Genomic DNA, 18,681 nt, shown 5'->3' on the forward strand with positions numbered 1-18,681 from the left:
TTTTTTTTTTTTTTTTTTTTTTTTTTTTGAGACAGAGTCTCACTCTGTCACCCAGGCTGGAGTGCAGGGGCGTGATCTTGGTTCACTCTGCCTCCTAGATTCACGCCATTCTCCTGCCTCAGCCTCCTGAGTAGCTAGGACTGCAGGCACCCGCCACCACGCCCAGCTAATTTTTTGGATTTTTAGTAGAGATAAGATTTTACCATGTTAGCCAGGATGGTCTGGATCTCCGGACCTTGTGATCCACCCATCTCCGCCTCCCAAAGTGCTGGGATTACAGGTGTGAGCCACTGCACCTGGCCCGAAAAATTAAATAGTGAATATTTAATCCAAAGAGAAGCAGAACTCAAATTTTGGAAAATTCTCAGGTTGTTCATATTCTTTAAAATGAGAAAGCATGTTGTGGAGAGAACATCAAGGATGTGACCAATTAACCATTCAGTTAGGAGAGTAGTACGTAGAAACCAGGTGCTATTCATCAGGACAATGGAAAAATGATCCCAAAGGCATGTTGAAGATTCTCAGAGTTGTCACTGCCATCACACGTCAAGAGTGCAAGGTCCTGGAGAAACAGAGTGATTTCAAAGGAGTGGCCATGGGTGTTCGCAAGACCTCTGCACTTGATGCCCTGCACCCCTCAAGACTCTGCTCATTGCCCTCCATCATGACATTCCTTGACTGCCTGAGGTGTGACTCCAGTGGGTCCTGATATGGTATGTACTACTCCCAGGAAAGCTGTGAGGGAATCTAGCTAACTCCACCAAATTTCAAAGAATTCTCCGGAAAGCCAAGAAATCCAGGTAGAAAACCAGTTTGAGGGTGGTGGTGTCCCCTAAATTCCAGACCAGTATATCTATAGATGTGCAATTCCAGTCCAGGAGAGCCACAGGGACATGACCCAGGCACATTGCTGCTGCAGAGGTGGGGTTACTGCAGAGAACTGCCTTGTGGGTAGAGCCACCCAAGCCTAGCAGACAGGGCCATCATCCCAGTGGGTCTGGAACACAGAGCCACTGCTCCAGAGGGCCCAGAGGGCATAACTTCACGCCAAAGAAGTTATTCTTGACCCTTAAGGTTTTGGACTTGCTCAGGACCTGTTACCTCTTCCTTCTTTCCTATTTCTCCTTTTTGGAATGGACATGTCTATCCTATGCCTATCTCACCATTTTATTTTGGAAGCATATAACATGCTTGATTTCACAAGTCCACAGCTGGAGAGCTATTTGCTTCAGAATAAAGGAAACTTTGAGTCTCCCCATATCTGATTTAGATGATCTTTAGATGATGCTCTGGATTTTAGACTTTTGAGGTAATGCTGGAATGTGTAAAGATTTTTGAGGCTATTGGGATGAAATGAATGTATTTTGCATATGAGAAGGGCATGAATTGAAGCTAGGGAAAGAATGCTATGGTCTGAATGTTTGTCTCCCCCCAAATTTGCATGTTTAAATCCTAGCCCCCAAGGTGATATAGTATTAGGAGGTGGAGACTTCAGGGAGGCAATTAAGTCATGGGGACAGAGTCCTTATGAATGAGACTAGTGCCCTTATAAAATAGGCCTATGGGAGCTCATTAGCCCCTTCCATGATATGGGGACACGGCAAGAAGTCAGCAGTCTGCAACCTAGAAGAAGGCCCTCTCCAGAAGCTGAACGTGCTAGCAACCAAATCTTAGGCTTCCCAGCCTCTATAACCAGAAGATACAAATTTATGTTATTTATAAACCACCCAATTGATGGTAGTTTGTTATAGCAGCACCAACAGATCAAGATACCTATTGATAGTACCTCTTAAATACGTCTGTAAATACATCCCACTGGAACTCTTCCGAGTCTGCATATCACTGCCACTTATTTTATTAAAACAACAGGCTCTTAATTGGTCTTGACTCTCTAATCCTGCCTCTCTTCAATCAGGACAATATTTCTAAAATACAAATATGATTGCACTACACTATTTCAGTGGTTTACCATTATTCTGAGGAGTAAATATATCTTAGCATGATAAATAAACTTCTTTATATTTTCTGATTTTCTTTCTGGTTTCCCTTCTAACCTCAACCTTTTCCTTTCCGTTCACAATCTATTACCTGCCCCAGTGATACTAAATATTGTGCAACATTGTCCTGGAAAACATCCTATGCCTATCTCCTCCCTTGAGCTGTGTAACACCTACTTCTCAAGGAAGATTTCATTTAGATTTTACCTCCCCTAGGAAGATTTCTCAGAGCTCTGTAGTCTGGTTAATTGCCTATTTTTATGCATTATATACATACCCACTTCATAGTGCTTATTTCTTTCTCTATCTACTCATAAACTATAAGTCCTAAGTTATAACCCTTTAGGGGCTGTATCTCCAGTGCCTAGAAATATACTCAGTCATCTGGATATCTGCCATTTGCCCTCCAGCTCCCCTCAACATCCTTAAAAGCTTTGTTTATGTCCTGAAGACCTATCCATGTGTACCACATCAGTGGACTCCCTCGGCCTGACTTTCAGTTGGTCGCTGCTAATGAGAGGCCCTGGTATGAGAAGAGAGAGAGAGGGAGGATGTGGTGTAGAGGCTTGATTCCCTGCCCTGGGCATCGTGGGTCCACTGCATCCCTCCTCCAAGGGACTCAGCTCATTCCAGTTCTCTTTCCAGGATCTGGCAACCATTCCCTCCCATTTCCCCTTCAGGTCTGGAGGTGGTAATCAATACATATTTATTTAATTAACTTTGATTGAATCACTTTGTGTGAAACACTTTTTTCCCCTGGTGGATATATTTTCTACAGTAAAGAAAGCAAATGAGTTCTCTCATGACTGACTAGCCATTAATTGACCACTATACCGAGCAATATTTTCTATACTGCTTTTGGTATTCAGATGGTATGCAAAATAACATTTTATATTTTAATAATCATTTATTTAATACAGTAGGAAAACTTAACTAGCATAACAAAACCATGATTTAAAGGATATAATGAAGTAACACACATTTTTCTTACAAAATTAAGTGAAACATTGTCAATTTAGAGAAAAAAATCTAAGGAAATAATATTTATTTACTACACGTAAAAATGAATATGACGAAATTATAGGCATGTTATATGATGCTGTGCAACTTGGAAAACACCAGCATGAAGGATTTTGAGGCTGTGTCTTACTAATGCAGAAAAGGTTGTGACTAATTTATGATCTCAGGCATTGGAAGAGCACAAAGCACACATGCCGGGTGAGTGTCATGTCTAGAGTCATGCCCTTGTTTATACCTTGGCAATCCAAGGGAATTTCCAGGCCTCATTCTTTGCATCAGCTGTTCTATTGGAGCTGGTTAGGTTAAAATAATGCTGCCAGGTAAAAGGGTAGAAGAAAATACATTTCTGCTTTTGCAGAAACCTATCTGTTCTTATTACTCTAGAAGTTGTGGTGAAGCTCACTCATTCAATTGCCTCAACTGGCACAAAGAGTCTTCTAAATTATTTGATCCTAGCAAAATAACAAAGATTGTGAAAGAGTTACCAATGTTATCATTGTAATTATATGAACAGAAAAAGTACTACTTCCATCTTTGGAGTTGAGAACAACTAATAACATTGTAAAATTGTCATTATGCAGTTCATAATTTTGAGTTTGATGAAAAATCTATAGATTGTTAGAATCATTATTATAGTGGTATGGAATATGAGAGATTTGGGCAACTAAATATTTTATAGAAACTGCATAACTAAAACCTAATCCCATAAGTATTCTCCTGGGTGGCAACTGGGTTTATGACTGTAGGCACACCATACTGGGAGTGAAACATTTAGTAGGTCCAATTCTGCAAAGACAAGTATTTTATTTACTTATATATGTATAATTTTTACCCACCTGCCTCCAACACATGTGCTATACCAAAGAAAAGGTAATAATGTACACTTGACTGGTTTTGGAAGCAGAGTAACAAGTTGGATTAATTAATTGTACTCAGTATTTCCATCCCATTTAGTTTGGCTTTGATAACCCCCAAACTACCACAGTTTAATGGTCCTAGAGAACCCCCAGACAAATAAAATGGTAGAATGAAATGCTTAAAGTTAAAAACAACAACGACAACAAAACACTTTGAGACCTGATTGGTCCAGTTATCATGTCTGCACTGACTCAATCCACTAAAGAATTCTAAATATTCTATTTGTACATAGTAAAAATCATTTATAGACAAATACCTTAGGCGTTCAAATGATTAAAGTAGGGGGTTTCACAGGGGTTGCTGGGAGCAGGTAGGGGTAGATATCAACCCAAAACCTCAGAATTAGCTCCCAGTTAATCAATTTCTTGTTGTGGTCTAACCTATTTCGAAGAATGAAATCGGCCACAGATGTTCTCATTTTAAAAGACATGAGCTTAGTTTCTTAATGCTTATTATTCTATGTAGAAATCCATTTCTCTCTTTGCTGTCTCTTTAGGAAATCTTTGTTTAATAATGCTCACTAAATTAGGCCTCCATAGGCTTGGCTTTATCCCACCCTGCCAGTTTTCTTTCCCTTTCTGTAACTCTGTAAAATATCTGCTTAGAGTCTCTGATTTGAAATGTTAATTAAGGTGGGCCTGGCCTCAGGTTACAGTGTGCATCCCTTTTTACATGCAAAGGGGAATATGCTAACTAGGTTACTTAGAGTCTGGGGGCCAAGAGGGAGGCTTCCAGAAGACAACAAAAGTCCATGAAGAACAGGGCACTTCTCAGCAACCCTCAAGGAAGCAATCGGTAAGACTGTTGGCTGAAATGAGTTATCTAGTATACAGAGACGTCTAGTATTAATTTTGACCACATTTTCTCTTTTTGTAATCTCTTAATGTTAAGTTTGTATCCAGTTGACATAGATATAATATGATTTAATTAGATATTCAAAAAAGCCAGATATGTGACTAATCCTGCCTACTGATTTCAAACAGGTAAATAATGTTCAATCTATTTGATTTCAAGATGATGATCTCAACATTTTAAAGTTTCTGAGTGAGATACTCATTTCAAATCATCTGGGCCACCCTGAAAAACCTAGAGATAATTCCTATGTTACCCTGAAGAAAGGGTGTCTGTATTTCTGTGTGCATTGTGATGGTGAGAGTGTGGGTATGAATGTGTATGTATGAAAAGTATATATGGGATTGTGAATGCATTGCATACATGGCTCTCCTAGCAAGCAAGATTCAGAAAGAGAAATCTACATTTGAAAGCAAGGACACTGTAGATGTTAACTTTAAATCATGTAAGATGTAGCACAAAGAAATAAATTAATATTGTTGTGTAAAAAGCACCCTAAATTAGTCTCCAGCGACATGAATTGCAAAATAAATGCAAAAGTTACACCTTTAATTACTGTGGTGGAACCTTTGAGATTTTGAAACATTTATTTGTATAAATCACTTTCATAGTTATTATGGAAAGTATTTTCTAACTCTTTTGATTATAATGTTGTAGATGAGAAATGCTAGTTTCATTATTCTCACACTTGAGATGTTTAAAGTTTTCCTTTTTAATGGCATAAACACATTTCATCTGTGAAGCTGTAGAGGACAGTCATTCAAGCTCACACATAAAAAGTATTTAGCAAGAAACATTTTCTCTCAGAGGTCAATCTTAACTCCTTTTTTCTTTAATTCCCAACAAGACAAGTCTTTCTTCCTTGCTTTTTAGCAGGAGTTCATTGTGTTGAACTATATGCCCTCCAATAGCCATAGATGCTGTAGAATCATTCCATTTTTGAATATAGTGGTCAATCACGTATGTTCAGCTTTTTCAGAATTCTTAAACGTTAACTTGCCATCCCCTTCATTCAAAGCCAGTAGAAATAAAATATTTGAATGAACTAAACAATTAGTATTTTGAGCAAATGTGTGAACAAAGGAGATCATGTAAAATAACCAGTGACAGAGGAGAGTTTGTGCTTTTTACTCCCACTCCCCTTATTAAGAATAACCTGGATAAATAAATAAATAAGTTGTGTGTGTGTGTGTGTGTGTGTGTGTGTGTGTGTGTGTGTGTGTAAATTGGGAGGGGGGTCTGTGGGGGATCCCAGAGAAAAATGAAGGAGAGTTGGGATGTTCATCACACTGGCAGTTGACATAGCACACTGATCTGCTCAAACTGCTGTTCAAAAAAATCCATTTAGTTTAAATATAAAATTTCAGCCCACAACCAGAGAAAAGAGTACCTCTTTGGAATTTATTAAATGTTTCTTTTTAAAGAAAGACAGATTAGAGCAATTTGACAAAGTGTAAGTGATATTTTTTGACACCTGAAGAAATGAAAACTAATTTCTGACTGAGGTTTAGAATCCTTTTCTTTGAAAGGCCTATAAAATAGTGTTTTCTTACTGTTTTATTGAATGAGTAGCATGTTTTATGCGGCTAAGCATGATTCTTTGCTTTACTTCCTGGCCACTGCTGAAGATGCAATATAATACTTTGCACCAAGTTAGAGGAAATAAAATTCAGCAGAATCTATTTAGTTTGTGACTATCTGGAGCTTTCTCTTACTATTCTTTAAACCAAAGTCTAAAACAGATAAAAATCCGCAAATTATCCTCCATTTTATTCACTTAAAAATACATCATCACTACTTTGCACAATACCATTAGTCGAAGTCAATAATTCTTCATTTGATATATAGTAAAATGAAGTTAATAATGACAATTGTCCTAGACTGTGTACATCAACACTATTACTTCTTTCTGGAAGTTACAGAAAAATCTCACTCCAAAGTAGGCCACATTAACAGAATGTATGAGCTCACTTTCCCCTCCCTGGCTTACACTGACTCGCCAGGTTATTACTTTCCCAGCCGCTGATAATGATATAGCCAGACTATTCCACTTCACAAAAAATATTTAAATAAAGTTTCTTCAAGCACAAATGAGATGCAGCATATTTACATTTTTATTTGATGAAGTCTGTTTCTGCTATCTTTGTTCTTAATTTGGTCTCAAAAGAATTAGCACTAAGAGGAAAAATAGTCTGTAAATATGTATGAAATCAAATATAGAGGGTAAGCTAAAAGGTATTGACTGCCAACAGAGCTTAGCTGCAGGAGGCAAAATTTTCTCCATAGTTTTCTTCTTGGCTGGAAACACATTGCCTTCTATCTAGATTATTTAATCCTCAAAATGCACATCAAAGCTTCTCATCAGGTGGCACATGTCTTTATAGGCAGTTGAATGTCAAAGATCTAGCTTAAAGATTTTGAAAATGTAAAACATAATAGACCCCAGATAATAACACAGCAGTGGAGCTCCTGTCCTATTCCTTCCAGCAAAGTACCAGCATCACAGGCTGTGGCTAATCTCTGTGGCAAAGGGAAGAGCACATTCTGCTGCCGCAGAATGTGTGACATCTGTCCAACCTCTAGAAATGAAATGCTTAAACTGGGTTCCAGACCAGTATCAGCTTGCTAACAATCCCAATCTCACTCTACACCTGTGGCTGAGGAGTGCTCTGAGCCATAAATTCTATCCTGCTCTCATGCCCAATTAGGCAGTGGAACAACTTATGCAAAAATATGTAAGAGGCATTTTCTGTCCTTCTATGCGAAGCAAGATGCAGGCTTCAGCATTAGCTCTCCTCTTTTAGGACTCATTTTTCAATCTTTGGCAAGGACAAATTACTTGTAATGATTACATCAACTCCCTTAAATGATTATATCATTGTGAGTTTAGTTTAAAAGCCCTTTAACACATTTATTTTTGCACTTCAAAAGTGGCTTTTGTGTTAGAGAGACAGCCCAGCATATGGAAAGAGACAAAAGCCTCTATATTAGTTGGAATATGCCATACACAAGGGACATGGGGGTGTGGAAGGTCACACGCTAGGTGTATTAGAAACTGCCTGAAATAGTTTCACATGGGGCTCAGCGTTTTATTCATTTATATGAAGATGTTTAGGTGAATAAGCTAAGCCTTTGTCTCATTGAAAGATGCTACAAGAGGTTAATTCACAGTCAGCCTTCTCATCCATAGCATATCATCAGCATCATCATCATCATCATCCAGTATCTCTCCACCTCTTACAGGAAAGTGTCTGGATGTTCATTATATTTGAGAAAAAAATTCTCTGGTTTGTAATTTGCCCACAGAATAGCCTCCTACAGATTTTTCAAATAGAGAAAAGAAAATAGAATCACTGAAGAATGCCAGCTACCAAGCACCTCCCCCCTTAATTATGCTACCCCAATCCCCTTACCATAATCTGCCCAGCAACAAGGCACTTCCAGCTCCCTCTGGGGAGAAATCATTATAATGTATTAATTCAAGATTCCTAGTGATCTGGGACACCATAACACCACACAACGGTTGTATTAAATGCATTATTTAAGTCTGTCAAGTATTTGGGGATGCATTTTGGCATAAAGACACTACGTAAAATAAAGTTTTATTTTATTAACAATCATATGGGAGAAATAGGCCATGATATTCCAGGTGCAATTTTAAGCACGGCTACACATCTTGGCCAACCACCCCTTTTTTCTCCCCCTTTTCTTCTCACTTGGCTGTCTAATTGCATTCTAACCCTGACCAGGAAAGGAAAACAAGTTGAAGGTTTGGGGGACCCTTGATATTTTGGATGCTGTGGTGATTTATAGCAAAAGTGTTTGCACAATGTTGAGTTCATTCTCTCTCCAAACACTGTTATACAAAAGACGGAGGGAAGAATGGTTAGGAAGCCCTGTGTCTGACAGACACAAAATTCTCACACCGGTGGCTATTTGCATCTCCTCCCAGCTTGAAATTGTTGTCCGTTGTGCCAACACAGCTTCCTTACTTGTAAAAAAAACCCTTCTCTCTGTTGGAGGGCTCAGAAAGATATTCTTCCTACAAAATCCCCTTACAGAACCTCCAACCCCCTCGGGGCATATTCGCCGGTTTAGGGTAGCGATGCACTGTCATCGGTCCCTCCTTGGTCTGTGAGATTGGGACCCGTAAAAATGGCTGTGACCGTTACTTTTCTCTTCGGGGATTTGCCCTTTTTTCATTTGGGTGGAGATTGAGACTGAGCTTTGTTACAGAGAATTATCCTGTGGCAGTGGGTGGGGGAGATAAGTCTTTGCTGAGACATAAAACACATACAGACAAAAGTGTGACAAATGGAAATGACAAGGTTGCTGGCGTGCTGCTTCTTCCGTTTGGTCAAATGTTCAGACGTAGGAAGTAAGGTACTCTTCGGCTCCTTGCTAGGTGCTAAAGCAAATTCGTACCCCATGTCTTCAGAGTGGAGGTACTGTATGATTGTACTGTGGATATATATACCAGACAACATTACAGCATCCGAGTCTTTACATAACCTTAATGTATATAAATATTGTTTTTACTTTGGTGTAATGCAGAAATAAGATGGATGTCACTTTATAAGAAGCCTGGCAGAGGAATCAAATGAAAGCCAAGTTTCTTGCTATCTATTGTTGTAATAATTACATGATCTCTTCTATATGGTTAACACATGCCAGCATCCATAGGGGCACTATATGAAGAACAGAGATGATATTTGTGGACTTGTCATTAATTTAGTGTCTGATCTGACATTCTTTGTCTCTGGCAGAGATGATATTCTCATTTAATTCAAATAAGACGTCTACATCATTAGGCCTCAGGTTTAAAATTTCTGAAGTCCGTATGAAATGAATTTAGTTGCTGTGCAAAAGGTGTTAAATACTAAAAAGTAACAACAAAAACAAACTACGAAAAAAGCATTCAACATCTCCACCTTAGAAAGAGAGAAGTACTTACTATCTGCTTAACTACTGGTACATCTTAGAAGTTTTTAGAAAGACGACCTGTGAAGTAATGTAATTTACCTTCTAGACATGATTCAGAAAGTTGTGATTTTATTATCCCATCACTATCTGTGAATTACCTTGTTTTTATTCATAAACATGATTTAAATTCTGTTTATTGTGATTTCAAAATTCTTATAATTCTAAGTGCCACTATTAATAAGAAGTGCCATGGATGTGCCATTTTTTATTTGGTTTATTTTATGAAACAGGGTTTTAAAAAAACAAGGTTAATGTGTGCCAACTATTCTCATAAAAATCTGAAATTTTTTTAATACAAAAATTCGAATAAAAAAGTGGAGATATGTTTAAATAAAAATTAAATTAAAACAAACTTATACAATACACTGAAACTTTGTTTTCGGTAATAACAGATAATGAAATTATATCTAAATATTGACAAAATTAAGTACACATAAATTTTCTGGTACAAATGTAAGACAAGCAAATAAAATAGCTATTGGAATAAAGATCCTTGTAAACATTTGCTGAGTAATTTTAATGTTTTCTACATGTAACATTTCTACCCCTAAAACTATTTCAACTTGAATAATTTTTAAGTGACAGAAATTACATTTAAAACTCTTTTTTTTCTTTTCCTGAAGTTGATAGTCAGAAATCTGAGAAGATCTTGGTTCTAATCCTGCCTTCGTTCCTAATTTGCTGAGTACTAAGACAAAACCTTCACCTCTCTGGATATAAGTTTTCTTTAGCATTCAAAGATTAAAATTAGAATCTCTAAATTCTTTTTAAATTTTCACATTTTATGACTCTATTTGCTCCTTTTCTTTTTTCTTTTTTCAAGTTCCAGGCAATCTTTTACAAAGGGTATCATCACCTTAGATCCCAGCGTAAGGTATTCAGTGTATTAGCAGTACTTTTAGCCTCTTATTTATTCACCAAATAAAATGACATTACAGTGTTGCCAAATTTATTTCAAATTGGTCCAAAATGTAGAGGTCTATACCAATTACATTCAGTGTCAAAAGATGAGACATTTATCTCTTTTGTTGTATGTTTTAAAAGTTTCCATTAATTTAATTTTATGATAGCGTGATAGTCATTTCACAGTATGCTAAATCATTAACAAAGTAACTTTTTATGACAGTTAAGTTCAATATTCTAATTAAAAGTTATGGCAAATCCTCATTCAAGACTTTTAAACTTCTCTAGTAAGACTTCTCTAGTAGAACATTTTAAAATGTGAAATAAGTAAGTCAAAAAAAACCAGATCTTTAAACATCATTTGCTTTTGATTGAACAATACTTATCATGGAAAAATTACTCTGTTAGAAACTAGTAATACAAATATTAATAATTCATATTGTTTACTATGTCCTAGGGCTTTTACATGCATTATTTTATTTAATTCACAAAGAAAGCTCATAAGATACTACTAATATTCCATTACATGGATGAGCTAACTGAAATGCAAAGAGGTAGAATTGCCTACCCAAGGTAACACACTAGAAAGTGTACCAGGGTACCATCAGTGGCCTATGCTCTGAACCACGCGCTCTGTCACAACTTCACACAGTTTGTAAAGGGTCTGCCTTTACTAAGGTAGAGACACATTCCCAATTACCTAAAATAAAATGAATAAAGTTCGTTAATCAGGGCCTGGATACATTTTAGGACGTTATAGGAAGGAGACATATGTGTGTGTGTGTGTGTGTGTGTGTGTGTGTGTGTGTGTCTATGTTTTAGCAGGAGATGTGGGAAGTATTATTTTAACTCAAAATAAAATAGCCACTTCCCTGAGAAAATCCAGTGTTATATTCCCAGAATATAATTTGCTCCATTTTCAAGTGTGCAGACAGGACAAGGTGATGTGGATGGCACAGACTTGTGTGGACTCAGCTCAGTTTGCCAGCTGCCCAATTATGCCAGCAACAGCAGTTCTAGCTAGTTCTCTCTTAGGAGTTGGCAGCATTTACTAGCTTTTGGCTAGGAGGTTAACCTTAAGTTTTGCCCAAAATTTATGTCTTAAAGAATAACCTGAGGATGTCCTACAGAGAGGTAAATGGAGAAGATTGAAATCTTCCTCCTTTCCCTATTTCTCTCAGTTGCATTTTTATGCACTTAGAAGAGGACCACAAGGTTTTGTTCCATAAACCAAAGGCTACATTTAAAGAGTGTGTGTGTGTGTGTGTGTGTGTGTGTGTGTGCGTGTTTCATGTTTTTGGTTGGCACAATTCCTATGGAACTTCCTTAGTCTTTTTGAACAATCGCCCAATATCATATCTGAAACCATAATTGTTTATGGGAGTCTTCTTTTCTGTTATTCTGAGAACTCTCATGGTTCTGCTATTTTGTTCTTTTTTTGTGTGGTATTTAAATTAAGTAAGGAAAATACAAATTGACTTGTATATAGTTTTATTTGGTTACATTCTACTTTTAGTACTGTAGACAAATGGATTTTCAGGCTATTGTTTCCCCTTCTTAGCCACTGAAAGTTAATTTTCAATTTTTACCTTGTTCAGTTATGTTTTCAAGTCATACAAACGCTCAGCCACTAGTCATCACTCTCATTGCAGAGGACAAGCTCTTGTCTTGTGTTATGTCAGGATGGAATTGGGTGGGACTGTGAGGAGGGAATGAGACTGTGGAGAGAAAACACCCTCACTTCAGTCTTTTCACCTGACACATTCAGCTGTAGCTGAGAAACCTGCACTTTTCTTGAATGTGGGGCAGTAAAATACAATCCTATGGTGCTCAGATTTAATTAATAGGTGGACAGCATAACTTTCTTTTTTTCTTACACCTCGAGTATGTTAAAAACAATATAAACATTAGGATTTATGCAACACACTCATATTTAAAATATGGCCAAATGTGTTTTATGGTAGTATATGTTTCTTGCCTCAAATAATCTCTCCCTTCAAATACAGAATTATCTGGATGTAACTTCTTTATATCTAAAAATGAAAACACATTGTCTCTGATATATTATTTTATATCATACTCTCCGATATATTTATTTTAAATAAGAATAAATTGATTTACATATGCAAGTTCTTTCTGGCTCTCTGTCTCCATATTCAACTTTACTAGAAATACAAATATACCAACACTGAGGCTAACAGAGGTAGATTTGTGGGAAAGACAAACTTGTCATTGTGAAGAGAAGAGCTGACAAGAGACAATATAGTTTAAACCACTTGCATCAAATGAAATAGTTTTAAAAAAGTTGCTAACTAATCAGTTTAGATTCTTAAAAAAATAAAATAAAACAAAGGAAATTGTAACTAGAAAGAGTATAGAATCTCTGTGAAACTTCAAAAGGTACAGCTGGCTGGAGAATGTACAGTCCCCTGAGACTGCAGGATAAAAACCTGTAAGTGCACTCTCTAAAGTCTTTTCTCCTGACCTCATGCCAAGGTTAAGATAGAAGAGTTTTTATTATGACTTTGAAACAGAGTTAAGGTGAAACAACTTGAGGAAAACAGATGAGAAGCTGGGACCCTTTCCATTACTCAAGGGAAGAACTCAAGTAGAGGCCAACTGCTGGTTCTCCCATCTGCATCCTGAGTTGTGCTGTGATTATTGTACTTGCACCTTTAACTCCTGCAGTCATATATGCAAATCAGTGAATTCAGGGCAATCATTTTGAAAAATTTCACATTTGTTTACAGTCGTCTCTTCTTCAGAGCAGCCCTGTCCTCTGTCCTTGTCCAAAGTAAGTGCCAGCAAAAAAGTAGCAGATTTGTAGAAAACAAGAAAATACTACCGCTAAATTCCAACACAGGTTAAAGAATATTCAGTAATGTTCTTGGCTTGAGGCTCTGTGCACTGCATACCATGGGTTTGAGTCTGTGCACTGTGCACCACATGCACGGATACACTTCATTTCATTCAGGATGCTGTGTTCAACAATAAAACGCTTGCAGAAGAATGACACATTTTTAGTCACATTCTGAACTGTATTTGCCACCTTTTCCTTCTCAGCTGTTGTAGTTCTGTTCTGAAGCAGTGAAAATACAACAATTTTTAAAAAGAATCAATTAGAAGGAAGCCTTAATGATGCAAATTTTGAGAGGATTGATGTATTCTTTTAGATCTTAAATGTCTCCCTTTCAAAAAAGCAAAACAACCATTGTCCCAGACATCAGCTTTTTAAAATGTACCTGTCTGCCTGTGTAAACTGTTATGGTCTTCAGTCTCATATGGACTTGAATATGCCAGAAGGCCACCAATCACGTGCTCCTGAAGGAGCCTGTCTGCCTACATTTGCTTTTTTTTTTTTCTTTTTTTTTCTGTGTGTGTGTTAGGGGTGGGGGGGAGCTGTATTATACATTCTTAGAGTTAATGATTAAATCAATCTTTATATTAATAACATGTGGCCCATATTATTAGTCCCAAAACAAATGACATGTATTTTAAAACATACGTTTAAAAATACACACTGAACTATTATGATGTGGAGCCATTGTAGAAAGCAAGCAGATGTCTAGCATGGAGATAAAAAAGGTCAACCCCTATTAAAAGGGAGAAAGCAAGGTAAGCCTTCATTCTGTTCTGTTTGTAATGAGGTGGCTGTGTCTTCCACTTGATTAAGCAAGGAGGCAAGCCAATGAGAAAATGCACTAAATAGACCCATGGTATCGGTAAGTAGGTACGTGTTGACTCTCTGGCTGGGACTCAGCAGAGCTGATACCTTACAGGCACTCAGGAGTTCTCCTTAAGCCTGTCAATGACACATTTTGTTTTCAGCCCACACACTGGCTGAGGATTTGATTTTTGTTTTTTGACTCACACCAAAGAGGAAACAACCTTAACATTTCCTAAGGGTGGGGACCAAGAGTAACAAGAAAGGAACGACCACAAGGAAAGCTAGATGACAAAGCAGGCGGAGCAAGGAAAGGCCTACCTTAAAAAAAAAAAAAAGAAAAAAAAAGGATAAGAAAATAAAAGCAAAAGAAAATCTGGATTTAAACTCTGGATTTAAACTCAACTCCTTTCAGATGAGTTTGGTGATCGTAGCACTTGAGTGAGCACCAAACCCCATGAGAGAAACATACTGCCTGGCTTTAATTGTTAACCCTACATTACAAAATTCTTTGTCATAAAACTAAAAGCTGTTTGACTCGAAGAGCAATCTTTGCACATGAGATTGCACAGGTTGTGATGAGCCTGGAGACTTAATTACTTTCTTGCATCAATTGAAGGGGATCCTCCAGGTCAGACTTACGGCATATTGATGGGAAGTAAAAGAAATCTTACACAAAATTAGCCTCCAGTGTGCTTGTTTCCCAGATACCCAGGAATGGCTGATCTCTGTTCCTTGCTTTCATAATTTCTTAGTATTCAAGAGCAATATATTTACCATGAGTACTGATACAGAGTGAAATCGGAGGGAAGAAGGAAATGAGCAGTGCAAAAGACTGGTTTACAATTACTTTGCTGAAATAATTTTCTATCAAACAACATCTGATCTAAATCAGTGCCATACTTTCTAAAGTTAGAATGTTATTTAATTTTGTTTTACTGTGGAGTGCTGTATTTGCAATTGCTTGTCTGCAGTTTCATATAGGCATCTTGCCTCTTCTGTTCTGTTTGTGTGTTCCTTGGGGTGAGTGTGTGCAATTGCTTAGTCATAAAAGTGATTTGTTTAACAAAGGCTCATTTTACACTGTTTGTGTGGTTTTGTTTCACTAAATATAGAATAAATTTGAAGCCCAAGAAGTGTTTTATGCAAAATAATTACAAGATTTTAACTGCAAAACCTTAAGACAAAGGACAGTGCTGGGAAATAATTCTGGTGGGAGAATGAATGGATTTTTGATTTCACTAAGGGAAAACAGCCCAGAGTCAGTGTCTTTTGACACTGCTCTGTCTCCATCCCTCTTCCTCTCTCCGTGGCCGTATTCAGTCCGATCAGCTTTTGCAGCAGTTCTACATCTTCTGTAGGCAAAGGCAGCATGTCAAGGCCTTTTCATTTCTGGTCAGTAGAGTAGTTTGTCAGGAGAGTTTTCCACTATAAAAGCATCAGTAACTCATCAGAATATTTGTTGTTTCTTTTTGACAAAAGAGGCAAGTGTCTGTCAAGAAAAATCTGGGGTTTTCCTTGCCTTCCCGGAGGAACTTGGAGTCTGACTTGAATAGCCCTAGACTCCAGAAACTTTGTGTGCAAAATAGATGTATTGATTCCTGTAGAATCTTGTTATTTGTGACATGCAACAGTATAAGTCAACATGACTTCGCCTATTTGTTACCATGTGTGAAACAGAATGTGCAGCTTTCATTAGTGAGGAGCACATTATGTGCAGAGGCTTTAAAGGAGGTCTCATTGGAAACCCACAGAAGTGCAATCCACACATAATAATTCAGGAAGGGACATTGTACGTAGTATGCTTGACGGGTAGTTTTCTAAATGGTTAAATATCAATGTATTGGTTAAATCTTTAAAAAAAAAATTTCCAGAGCTTAAAAAAATGCATACTCATGCTTATAAACAAACAAATCAGTTGCTTAAGGGTTATAAGAAATTTAAATGCAAATAGCACTTTGTAATGATACCCCAGAGACTGACACTGTAGTCAATTTCTTGAGAATGCATCACTGTAAACTTAGTTTTTGCTCCTGGTTTCCTTAGTAACTGAAACAACATATTATTCAGGATATAAAATAATACTCTGTTTCAGTCACTGAGATTCTTGAACTAAAATGTAATTGATTTTGCATGAGGTACAGGATTATCATGTCCTCCCATTTTGGTGAGGCATTACAGCACAAAATGAATGTAGTTAGAAATATTTTTCAAACCAGCCATTTTGTTTCTAATCATCTCATTGTGAGAATACTAAAATTGCTAACAGTGTAGAATGCAGTATCTTTAAGAAGAACAGATTATTAGATAGAATTATATAATTGATATGTAATTCCTAAGTATGCCAGGATAATGTTTATTTCTCTTCTCTCCCATGCAGAAAGCAGCATATGTGGAAGTGTATCTATTACTGTTAAATAATAGTGATGCTTATTTTGTAAGACCCATATGTAATTCAATGCATGCCCGTGTTGATATTATAAAGTACGCATATAGAGAAAAGCCTGATATCAAGTATAATTTTGCAGTTTGAAATCAAGACAAAGAGTCAGAACATTCTATTTTAATTTAGTTTCTGCAGCTGGTCTATTATACTGCCTTAGGCAAATTATTAGATCTCTAGCGTCTCAATATCCTTATCTATAAAATGGGAATAATAACACTGTCATCACAGGGGTGTTATGTGGATAATTACTTGATGTGTGCAAAGAGCCTTGAAGATATAATATGCTAAATCTTATGATTGTTTTAAACCACATATATAGCAGCATGTTTTAGGCATAAAATTAGAGAGTGGTTTAATGAGCTTAGTAAATTGGAGGCCTCTGGTTTAGGAGAGGAGTGTCTTGAGACTTAGTAAAGCTTTGTCTATTTTACTGTTTCTGCAAATAGCATTTCCTAAAATGATATGGCAAGAACAGAACTGTTGAGTGATTGATTTCTGATGATACCCTTACTAGAAATACTGTGTTCCCAAGGAGGTGACAATATTATGCTCTGTGCACCCCTGCTCTAGTGAATTTTGTAGGTAGATTTTATTTCCCCCAATCCATTGGGAAATCAACCTCCTTCCGAACTGCTCTGTAGGAGATTTGGCTTCCAAGTGGAGGTTTTTCAGATGAAACTGCTGCTATCATAATGACTTGTTAACTTCTTTGCCAGCAGAGGGTCAGTCTCCCATCACATCAGCTGTGGACTGTTTTTCTATGAAGTAGCAGCTAACCAGAGGAAGCACCCTGGATATTAGGAGTATTGTATTAATTCATTCACTCATTCAACAAATAGTGAAGGTCTACTATGAACGACTAATATGTTTGGCAGGTAGGGATTATATACAAATATTAAAACATGGTGCCCCCTGCTCAGCTTTTTCCCAATATAGAAGAGGCAGTTGCCACGTGCACACACACTACAGAATAATATGGATTAAGTGCAAATCTCATAAACATCATACAAAGAACTCTAATTGGTTTGAGAGTGGCTAGGATGATCAAAGACAGATTCTAGGAGCAATGACATTTGAGAGCTCATAGAATAGGAAAGATTTCAAAAGATAGTGAGAAGCAAGAGGAAGAGGGAAGTTCAGATAAGACACAATACGTAACTACTACATTTTGAAAAGGAAAAGGAAACAAAAGTTTGATCTATCATCAAACAATCCAACTTGTTTAGAACATCAGAAATGTGGAGGACAGTAGCAGTGGATAAATGTGGAACTATGACTTTCTGTAGTATCACTTCTCATGGTTTATAATAATACATTAACTGATTAATGTCAGTTCATTCCTCCTCCTGAGATACCCACTCCAAGTTGGTACCGTGTCTGATTATGAATATTCTATATTATACCTAGTCCATTAAATATCTGTTGAATGAAAGCAGGAAAAGGCCAGATTGTAAAGAGACTTGACACCAGACTAAAGGGCATGGATTTGTCCAGCGGGCAACAAGGAGTAGCTAACAGCCTTTTCTCCCAAAAGTAAAAAACAGAAACAGGATGCAGGGAAAAGTATAGCCTACAACCAGGAAAACCTGTCAGGATGCTATTGTATTTGCCAAGGGGTAGATTTGCTAAGGGGTTGATTATAGAGCTCTAAAACAGGGTGGTGGTAACATGATAAAAGAGAGGTATTACCGTTCAGCCATGATGCCAGGGGACAAGCCACAGCACTGTGCTCCACGACAACAGTGTGCTTAGAAGAGATTGGGTAGCTATGGGCAGGAACTGATTTGGTGGGATAAGTGAAGAAGTTGAGTGATAGACATGTTGAGTCTGAGATATGCTTAGGGCATTCAGGTGGAGGCATCTGGCAAATGTCTGAAAATAGGAGACTGAATGAGGAG

The sequence above is a fragment of the Rhinopithecus bieti genome, unplaced genomic scaffold, assembly GCF_001698545.2.
Source record: "Rhinopithecus bieti isolate Rb0 unplaced genomic scaffold, ASM169854v2 scaffold_13184, whole genome shotgun sequence".
NCBI classification, from domain to species: domain Eukaryota; kingdom Metazoa; phylum Chordata; class Mammalia; order Primates; family Cercopithecidae; genus Rhinopithecus; species Rhinopithecus bieti.